Raw genomic sequence first — 9,922 nt, forward strand, 5'->3', positions numbered from 1 at the left:
GGTTCTCTAAAGTTATAGCCAGGTTAATATTAAAAATTTTAGTAAAAATAAAATGATGTCCCTGTACATTCAACTGTTTTCCCCGTCATACATTGTTTGGCCTAATGTTTAGCACGTATTTTCGGATTTATAACGTATAAGCGTATGAATTCTTTTTTGCAATATTTTTGGCATACATAATTCTAGCCCTAGTCATCAGGATATGTATTGTCGTGAAACACTCTGTATTACTCTAATTTACATAAACCATAGCAAGATGGCTAGAACCAGAGCTTCTCAAGTCAGAGTTTCGCATTCTGCTTCCAAATTTCAGATTTCTTTCATTTTTTTTATTACTTGCACATACGGTACAGTGTGTATATTTAATTATATCAGAACAAAATGGGTGTTCGGTAGTAATAACATAACTGAATACTAATTACATAACAACTCACGCTTTTGTAAAGGCCCATTCACAATGAAAATTAAACATAAACATAACGTAAGCATAAAACCTTGTGTCCATGTTATTTAATGAAAGCATTCACAATGAATTACATAAGCATAAACTTAATCTTAATCATAAGACGTTAACATGAAAGTTTGCAAACTCCAAACTTTCATGCTTATGTTTATGCCACTGCCTGCTGGATCGCATCCTATAGCTGCGTAAACTGCCTGCTCAATCAAAGTTATTTTACCGCTAGGTGGCAGGCAGTGCCCACCGCTATTAACATTATCAGTATATGCAAAGTCATTACCTGCCACCTAGTAACTGCTCGCGCATAACAATTGATTGGGCAGGCAGTATAAGCAGCCATAGGATGTGATCCAGCAGGCAGTGGTTTATGCGATTTAGAAACAGTACACAAGCGGAAAGCGTGTTTTCACTTTTTGTTTAACATCTCATGGGCTTTGCCTACAGGCAATACTTTGATCTATTGGCCGTGATGATAGCTAGGCGCGCAACATGGAATCATATGACGAAAAGTTGATTATTTTACATCTCCGTTTCTTTGATTTCAAGTATTGAAAGCCATATACTGATGCCATTGTAGTTATTAGAAACATAAATTGAACAGCTACATCGTCAGTCATTGTGCAATTGTCCATTTTTATGTAATAGATTCTGTTGATTCGGTATGTTTGTTTCCACACACGTGTTATGTTTACGTTATGTTTAATTTTCATTGTGAATGGGCCTTGGCTACTTAAGTTTGTGGCATATGTTTATGTGCTTATGTTAATGTTTACGTTATGTTTAATTTTCATTGTGAATGAGCCTTAAGTTACACTAATGAATTATTTAAACTCTACGTATATATTAAGAAATATAGGTCTATAAAAACGCAACTAGAATATAGCAATAATTGAATTGCAGTTGGGTCATTTTTTCTATACACAGTAACACATATTACAAAACGTGCACGAAAGCACCGCCGTAATCAACTACTGCAATGAGGAAATTTGAGACGTGACTCAATAAAACTTCACCTTCTTCAAGACACGATAATGATCTGATTCACTAGCCTGCGAATTTCAACTTTGTGTTTGTTGCCTAAACTAAGTAATGTGATTTTATATAATGTCGATCTGCTGAATCCGAACTTTGTCCGTTTGCTTCTATCACGTCAGGTTTGTTTGCAAAATCACTTTAAATGTATTCTATAATTACGTGAATTTCATCACAAACTTTTTCATTTCATTTTTTTTATTTCAAATTCAAAAACAATATTTAAAAGACACAACTTGCTGAAATTATGTGTATGGTTGTTCATACATGTCACTAGAGTGTTCTTGCTTTGTTTTGTCTTGTTTACTTCACTATTGGATGTATAAATTAGCTCAAGGTTTCACATAAAAATTACACCACTTGCTTCTTAGTAGAGAAAGTCCTCCTGTTCCTCTTTCTTTTATGTTTCTCTTCAGGTATTTCACGCTTTAACATCCAACAATAATCACCAAGCATACTGATGCTCCCGCGTCCCTGGTACCTTCTTTCGAACTCCTGCAGATCCTTGTGAAATCGTTTACCTTACTCTTAGCTGAAAAATCTTAGATTTTGGCGAAATAATCTAGCTGAGAAAACAGAAAATTTTGATACTCATGTTACAACCAAACTCTTTGTATGCTTCAAGCATGTTAGCCACAATGTTTCGGTAATTAGGATCCTTGTTGCCAAGAAATTTTAAAACAACTTCACAAAACAACATCCATGTTGATTTCTCCTTTTCATCCATACTGTTTTTAAATGCTGCACCAGACACGTTTTCTTATGTCAGGAGCATTAAATATATATCTTCTTTCAATTTGCTTCAGATAGTAGTGGAAATTTCTCACATATGTACTTAAAACAGCCTCCTTCCTTATTTAAAGCTTTTACAAGCTGTTTCATTATGCCAAGCTTGATGTGGAGAGATGGCAGCACAACTTTAGAAGAACTCGCAAGGCTTTGGCGCACAACATTCTTACACAAATTTTGTCGAGGTGGCCAGTCTTTCATAGTCCAGTGATCAACTCCTGCCCTACTATCCCACAGGCAAAGAATGCATGGAAATTTGGTAAAACCAGATTGTTGACCCAGTAACATAGTAAGAACTTTGAAATCATCACAAACTTGCCAGTTGTGTTCCTACAGTCTAGTCGCAATAACAGCAGTTACAAATTTGTGTATGATTTTTTGAGGATCACTGAATAGGCAACGGGCACTGAACCAAAAATGTTTCCGTTATGAAGGAGGAAATCCTTTAAACTTCGCTTGGAAGCATCAATGAACAGTCTCCATTCACTAAGATCATAGTTTGGAAGTCCAAGTTTTATCATAAATTCTTTCATATTACTGCAATATACAAGATTATCATCTTCGGAGAAAAAGTATTTAAAACCTTTTTCACGTTGTCAGTACCATTATAATGATGTTTAAGATTTTCCGGTCGCACAGGGATTGGTACATTAGGCACAGGTAAAATGGCTGACCGAACAACTGAATACACGATTTGATTTTTATGTTTAGAATCGTACCCCTTCACATCACACGAACAGAAGTAGCATTCATTACTGTGGTTAGACTGCTCTCTCCAAACCATAGGTGCTCCAAAAGATAGAAACGGTCTTCTCCAATTGATCAAATGACGAAGTTCTTCAAGTGCATACTCTACATACTTTGTGTGGTGCCCAAGCTTTACTTTGGTCTCCAAGTTTGATTCCAAAATAGGCATGGTATGACTTTTTTCACAAAATCTGTAATATTACACCTCTGCTTAAGCAATATGTATATCCTACATAAGTTATATAACAAAAGTGGTCTGGATTATTTAGACATCCTCAATGCAACATGGTAAATACTTTTTACTGAACTAAAAACTTTCAACATTCTACTCCACAATAAAGCTTCAAACAGATTTCGTTTAGTTTCCAGATGAAAGGCAGACTAATGAAATGTGAGAGAAACCAGACGAGTTGAGTTCAGTCTCTCACCAAGGATGGCCGACATTTCTATCTTTCACAAATAAAAGTAATGACAAGGCTGCACGTTATTTCGCCCTAACTTCCTTATGTGCTTGCACCCCCTATCTGCTAAGAAACATCCAGTGTCCTTGGTTTTCAATATAAACACCTTAAAAATATGTTGAATACATTTGGTTTTCATATCCTAACATACTAAATCTACATATGTTAAAGTATTACAGTTTAAATAATTACGCTATAAATTGTCGTAATATATATAATATGAATATATAATATATAGTAGATCTTTAACCTCCTGTGACATTCCAACTCTTCTTGAACCATCTGGTATTAGCCGGTCGGATGGTAAACGACCTGACGGATTGACATTAATTCCTTGGTCCAAAGGTAAATCACTCATCTGGGATTTTACATGTGTAGATACATCAGCCCTTTCCCATTTAAAATCTTCTGTCAATTGTGCCGGATCTGCTGCTGAATCCGCTTATCATGCTAAACGACGCAAATATGAACATTTAACATCAAATTACATCTTCGTCGCTTTTGCAGTTGAGACCTTTGGTCCGTGGTGTAGAGACGCTAAAGATCTAATGACCCAAATTGGTACACGCCTACTGTCCCGTACCTGCGATCCTAGATGTATCAATTTCCTTCGTCAACGCATTGGAATAGCGGTTCAGCGAGGGAATGCTGCCTCCATCCTGGGATCATTTCCTAGCTCTATTTCGTTAGAAGAGATCTTTCTCATTTAATGTGTAGCGTACCTGCTTGAGCACGGGTAGAAAGTTCACAAGAACAAAACTTCAAAAAATGAAAAAAAAAAAAATATATATATATATATATATATATGAAAATTAAAATAACAAAAAAAATGGTACGTGATAAGAACTTTTTGGCTTTGAATTTGATTTCAGCATGCTAAAAATACCCTAAAAACATTAAGACATTGGAGGCAGGAATTTCATCGCAGACTAGTGATATTATTTATTATATTCAATGCGAAACGCACCGCTTGTTTGTCCGGAGTAACTAGATATTTCAGTGATACATATAAACGAATGGATGTTCCAACATTTTAGTAAAAATTACGTCTAGTTTACTTCACACTCCCTGCATATAATTAAAATAAAATAAAACATTCAATACTGGAGTCAACTAAATTACCTGTAAATAAAACTACACATTGAAATTAACTGGGCAACTTGAAACCTGCGTCAATATCATGTGATTGCATACACTTACCTTCCCGTTGAACTAAAGATGAGGTCTGGTTTCGTCCAGTACGGGATCTGAAAAAAAGGAAGCCCCACCAGAATTAGACAGATTAAATAGGAACAAAAACAGGTGATTTTCTGTAAGAAGAAAATAAGAAAGCCATGCTCCTTTGCGAGAATCTGTGAAAGTTTATTTTATTACTTGTTTGTAGTAGTAGTAGTAGTAGTAGTAGTATTTATTTATTTAACCTGGTAGAGATAAGGCCGTCAGGCCTTCTCTGCCCCTCTACCAGGAGATTCCAACAACAATATCAACAATAAAATTACAATTAGTATTAAATTTACAATTACAATTACAAATAATATTACAGTTAGTATTAAATTTACAATTACAATAAAATCAAAGTACGAAAAGATTACCTGAATAATTAAAGCTAGATAATTTATCATAGAGAAACAAGAATATTTTATATTTACTGAATTACAAAATAAATGTAGAATAACAAAATTGTATAGTGATGAAATTACTGAATATTGAAATATTTTGTGATAGATTAAAGAAAATATTTACAAGTAATCAATTACTGACCAAGTGCCTAGTAAGTTTTCGTTTGAATTCAATTTTATTTCGACAGTCCCTTATGCTAGCAGGTAGCGAATTCCAGAGTCTTGGCAGGGCTATTGTGAAAGAAGATGAGTATGAGGAGGTGCGATGGGATGGTATTGTTAGTATTGTTTCATGACGAGAGCGTGTGTTCAGATTATGGTGGGAAGAAAGGTAAGTGAAGCGAGACGACAGGTACGAAGGAATAGAAGAGTTCAAGATTTCGAAGAGAAAGAGAAGTGAATGTAAATTTCTTTTCTTATCTAGTTTAAGCCAACCTATTGCTTCCAGGGATGGGGTAATATGATCATATTTACGAACATTGCTTACAAAACGTACACACAAATTATGAGCACGTTGAAGTTTCATTTTGTTGTCGCTGGAGAGGTCAGTCAGTAAAATGTCCGCATAGTTTGATTACACAAATAGAAATTTCCAGCCGACAGTTTTAATTTCAACTTTCCCCCTCCACCTCTCTGCTTTGTTTTTCAGTAGCGCACAGGATTGTCAAAGTTTGAGCAAAACTCACGTTTGACAAAAAAATAAACTTTATGAATAAATAAACACCAGTGGCGTAGCATCAAATTTTGAGCAGGGTAAGCTAACTCAAGTTGTCTTTCATGCAATATGAGAAAACGTATTACAAAAATACAGCCTTACAATAAATAGTAGTCAATTTCAAGTCAGCAGTCGAAGATTAGTTGGAACATCGTAAGTAACACCAATAAGGCATGACTTCAAATGATACGTAGTAAAATATGATTTCACCGTTTACACATATCTCTTAACAAATAGACACGTAAACGTATAACATTACCTCACTCCCTGTCATACTTAGAGAAATCAGAATATTAACGGTCAATAGATACAGTATTAGTATCATTACGTAAGTATGCGTCTGTCTTTTGGTTGTGTCCTTCATTGACAGCAAGGGAGTCTGTCATTTGTTTTTTAAATCACACTTTTGTTCTTAAGTCAGTCTTGATAATACAATTGTCCTAAAAAATTCAAGTAAATTAGTGTCAGGAACTCTTATTTCGCTCATTATTTATTATATCAGCCACAATGCACACTAACACTTCAACTGAACACAACTGACGAAAAGGGATAACTCGGAAACTACCTATTTTAAATGTTAAAGCTAGCTTCTTGGCTTCTTGCGAGCCTTGAGAGCCTTAGGGTAGTTTAGTTACAAAGGGATGGAAAATCTGCGGGGTGGATTACACAGAAGAAACCAGTCTGCTTGGAAGCTGGTGTGTGCAGGCTTCTTGTTTACTGCTGCATCACAAATCATCCTGAGCTGCCGCATCACAATATTTAACGCGTAAATATAAATTCTATTAAAATTAATAAATAATTTTCTCCATAAACTGCAGGTTTATTATGAAATTATTATTAACTGGGGAAGCTGAGCTTTTTAGCTTACATTGACGCTACGCCACTGATAAACACCAAGCCGCGCGCATGGAAAAACTAAAAACAAAGTTTCTCAAACTATGAAGAAAACTTTTCGGAGGGGAAAAATGTTTGCATGGATAATATGATGGTGCACAACACCACTCTCATTGGTTGACAACGAACAGTTCCCACTATTTCGCATTTTTTTACTTTGTTATTTAACGACGCCGTATCAACTAAGTACTAGGTTATTTAGCGTCAATGGATTTAGTGATAGCGAGATGAGGCCGAGGATTTGTATGTCGTATAACTCTACCTGAACACACGCTACCTGTACTTTATGGTACAGTACATACTTTCCCACCAGTTTCTCCAGCGAATAGGGATTATAAAGAATGGACACTTCGCGTCGGTACCTTTGATGTAGCCGGACTGATTTAAATTACCTTCAAGCCAGCTAAAGCGTCAGATTCTGCTTTCTCCCTAGAGTTTGCGCTGACATCACACCAGATAGCAGTCGACACAGCGGAACACATATAATTAATACATCTAGGTACATTATGTACTCAAATAAAATAAATTGGATCCATAAAATAATAAATTCGTCATTAACTGTAATGTCTAGACAGTCTAGACTCTAGAGTTCCTTTATAATGAGAGTTGAGACGTTGACCCCAACAACAATTAAAATATGTAATGATTTGATAGCGCTGAAAATGGAAAAACAAAACTCTTACGAGAAGTAAAACCATATACCTATATTATATTATATACAAATATTAAACGAATTCGATACTTAATTTTATAATGTATTATATTATTTTATAATATAATTTAGTATATCTGAAATATAATAGTACATTATGCAACGAGCCTATAATGATAGTAATTAAGAATCGAGTATGGATATTTATGAAACGAGCGCAAGCGAGTTTCATAATTTTCATACGAGCTTCTTAATTACCATTATAGGCGAGTTTCATACGACTTTTTATGCTCGACCATATTTCTAACTTGAAATTACCGGTATTCAGATGTATACATTTTATTTGTATCTGACAAGATCGGAAGTGACATTGTTCTAGGTCGTGAATTGTGAGATGTGCGCAGACGCGAAAGTATTGATTTTTTCCGAGGAACAATAATGTCATTGACCTTGACGTAGTCCCGTTAAACTTGATAATATTATAATATTATAACCTTGATTATTGAATTCGACATTGAAAAACGAAATGATAAATTGGATTATTTGAATATTATTTACAATTAACGCTAATTATTATAGAAACAGAACATAACCTTCTGCGACAGTATTGGATTTCCAGCCTCCTTGACTTTTCGCTAATTCTCTTTCGATTGCATATCCGAGAATAATCGATACTTGCGGTTTTATAACGGTACAAAGCTGACTTGTCATTGGCTGAACACATGTAAGCTGAGTTATCATTGGCTGAAGACCTGTACTTTAATGAGTAGGTATACTTTAATGACATGCATTAAAGGACGGCTACCAGGTGTATAATTAGTACATTTCGGCATGGTCGAGCATAAAATATTATTATTACAACTAGTTTGTCACTGAGAAATAAGGAAAAGCTGTTAACTTGAATTTATTTGAAGCAAAGCGTTACTGGATTATGCAATAAGGTAGGCGATGTTTGGATCCTGTGTCTCAACTCTATTCTCAATTATTATCTTAGCGTATGCTCGATTACACTAACCTCTAGCGCTTGAAAGTGAAACTATACGCTGGCGCACAGAGAAACAAAACACAGGAAAATTCGTTCAGTGTCCATTCTTTATAATCGCTATTCGCTGGTTTCTCTATCATGTTGCGAATCACATGGTTATTTCTGTTTAAAGTTTATCATCATTTTGAAAACAACACATTAGTTATGCATCCAAATAAAATTGAGTTTGGTATCTGGATTGTACACAAATACGCATTATTTATAAACCCAAATGTAAGATATGTGACTTCATCTTCTAATTTAATAAATGCAATTAATTTTTCACAAATTTACAAAAAAATAAAGGCACAGGGGATTCACTAGATCCTGTAACTGCGAGAACCGTTTATGACTTCCGTCGCCTGTTATTATTGTATTTAGATTTTTAAGGAATTATTATTTTATAAAGACTGTGAACATGATTGAGAGAGAAATAAATTTAAAGCAATTCATGTATCCTTGTTTAGTATACTGTAGAAGACAGGTAGGAACCGCGTAATACCAATAAGGCATCAACCATCAGGCAACATAGCCAAGAGGTAAATTCCTTTCCCTTTCCATTGCATACATCGCTAACTAGTAACGTATTACTTAATCAGACTTCAAATGTACCATACAAACAATAATACTGTATATTGCTTTTTTCCTCTGACACATATAGTCAAGTGAGATGTATTGCCTGATAATAGATGTACAGTTCAACAAAAAAAAGAATGAGACGACTCTTGGTAGTCGAAAGTTAAAGTTCTACAGCGCGGATCACGCGATATCGACGCAGCCAGGAAGACATCTGGTCGTGCATGCGTAGGCCTATTTTCATCCTACTCCAAAGTACACAACAGTGCAAAATGTTATCAGTTTATTTCTGCTGTGACCCTTTTTACGTCGTTGATCGTTTACCATTTATGAAAGTTTGGCGAATGACTTTCATGTTACACGTTATATTTCAGAGTGATAGAACAATATTAATTTTGAAATGACATGTAAACTCACAGCAAAGAACATTGTAAGGACCACGACAAGGACAAAGATCAGGACCACAATAACATATTACAAGAAACACGACAAACACTAAGACAAGGATTATGATAAATACCATAACATGAATCAAGATAAGGATTACAAGGACCAGAACCACGAAAAGGACTATTAGAAAAACAAGGACCACGATAAGGACAAAGATCAGGGCACGATAATATATTACGACAAGTATTAGTAGTAGCAGCAGTAATAGTATTAACAGTAATAGTAGGGTATTAATAGCAGTAGTAACGTAATAGCGTATTAGGAGTAGCAGTAGTAGTAGTAGTAGTAGTAGTAGTAGTAACAGTTCTAGTAGTAGTAGTAGTAGTAGTAGTAGTAGTAGTAGTAGTAGCAACAGTAATATAAATGTTAACAGTAATAATAGGGCAGCAGCAGCACCAGCAATAGTAGTAGTAGTAGTAGTAGTAGTAGTAGTAGTAGTAGTAGTAGTAGTAGTAGTAGTAGTAGTAGCAGTAGCAGTAATATAAGAATTAACAGTAATATTA

General features: G+C 34.9%; 1 protein-coding gene across 1 annotated transcript in view; it reads right to left on the reverse strand.

Moving 5' to 3' along the window:
* The window catches only part of LOC138715350 (zinc metalloproteinase nas-5-like), a 201,066-nt gene that overhangs the window by 127,937 nt on the left and 63,207 nt on the right, over window positions 1-9,922 (reverse strand). Inside the window, exon 2 of the mRNA XM_069848210.1 lies at window positions 4,690-4,736. The gene's annotated coding sequence lies outside the window, so the exon portion shown is untranslated. The remainder of the gene's footprint in view (window positions 1-4,689; window positions 4,737-9,922) is intronic.

The sequence above is a fragment of the Periplaneta americana genome, chromosome 1 (assembly GCF_040183065.1).
Source record: "Periplaneta americana isolate PAMFEO1 chromosome 1, P.americana_PAMFEO1_priV1, whole genome shotgun sequence".
Classification (NCBI taxonomy): Eukaryota; Metazoa; Arthropoda; class Insecta; order Blattodea; family Blattidae; genus Periplaneta; species Periplaneta americana.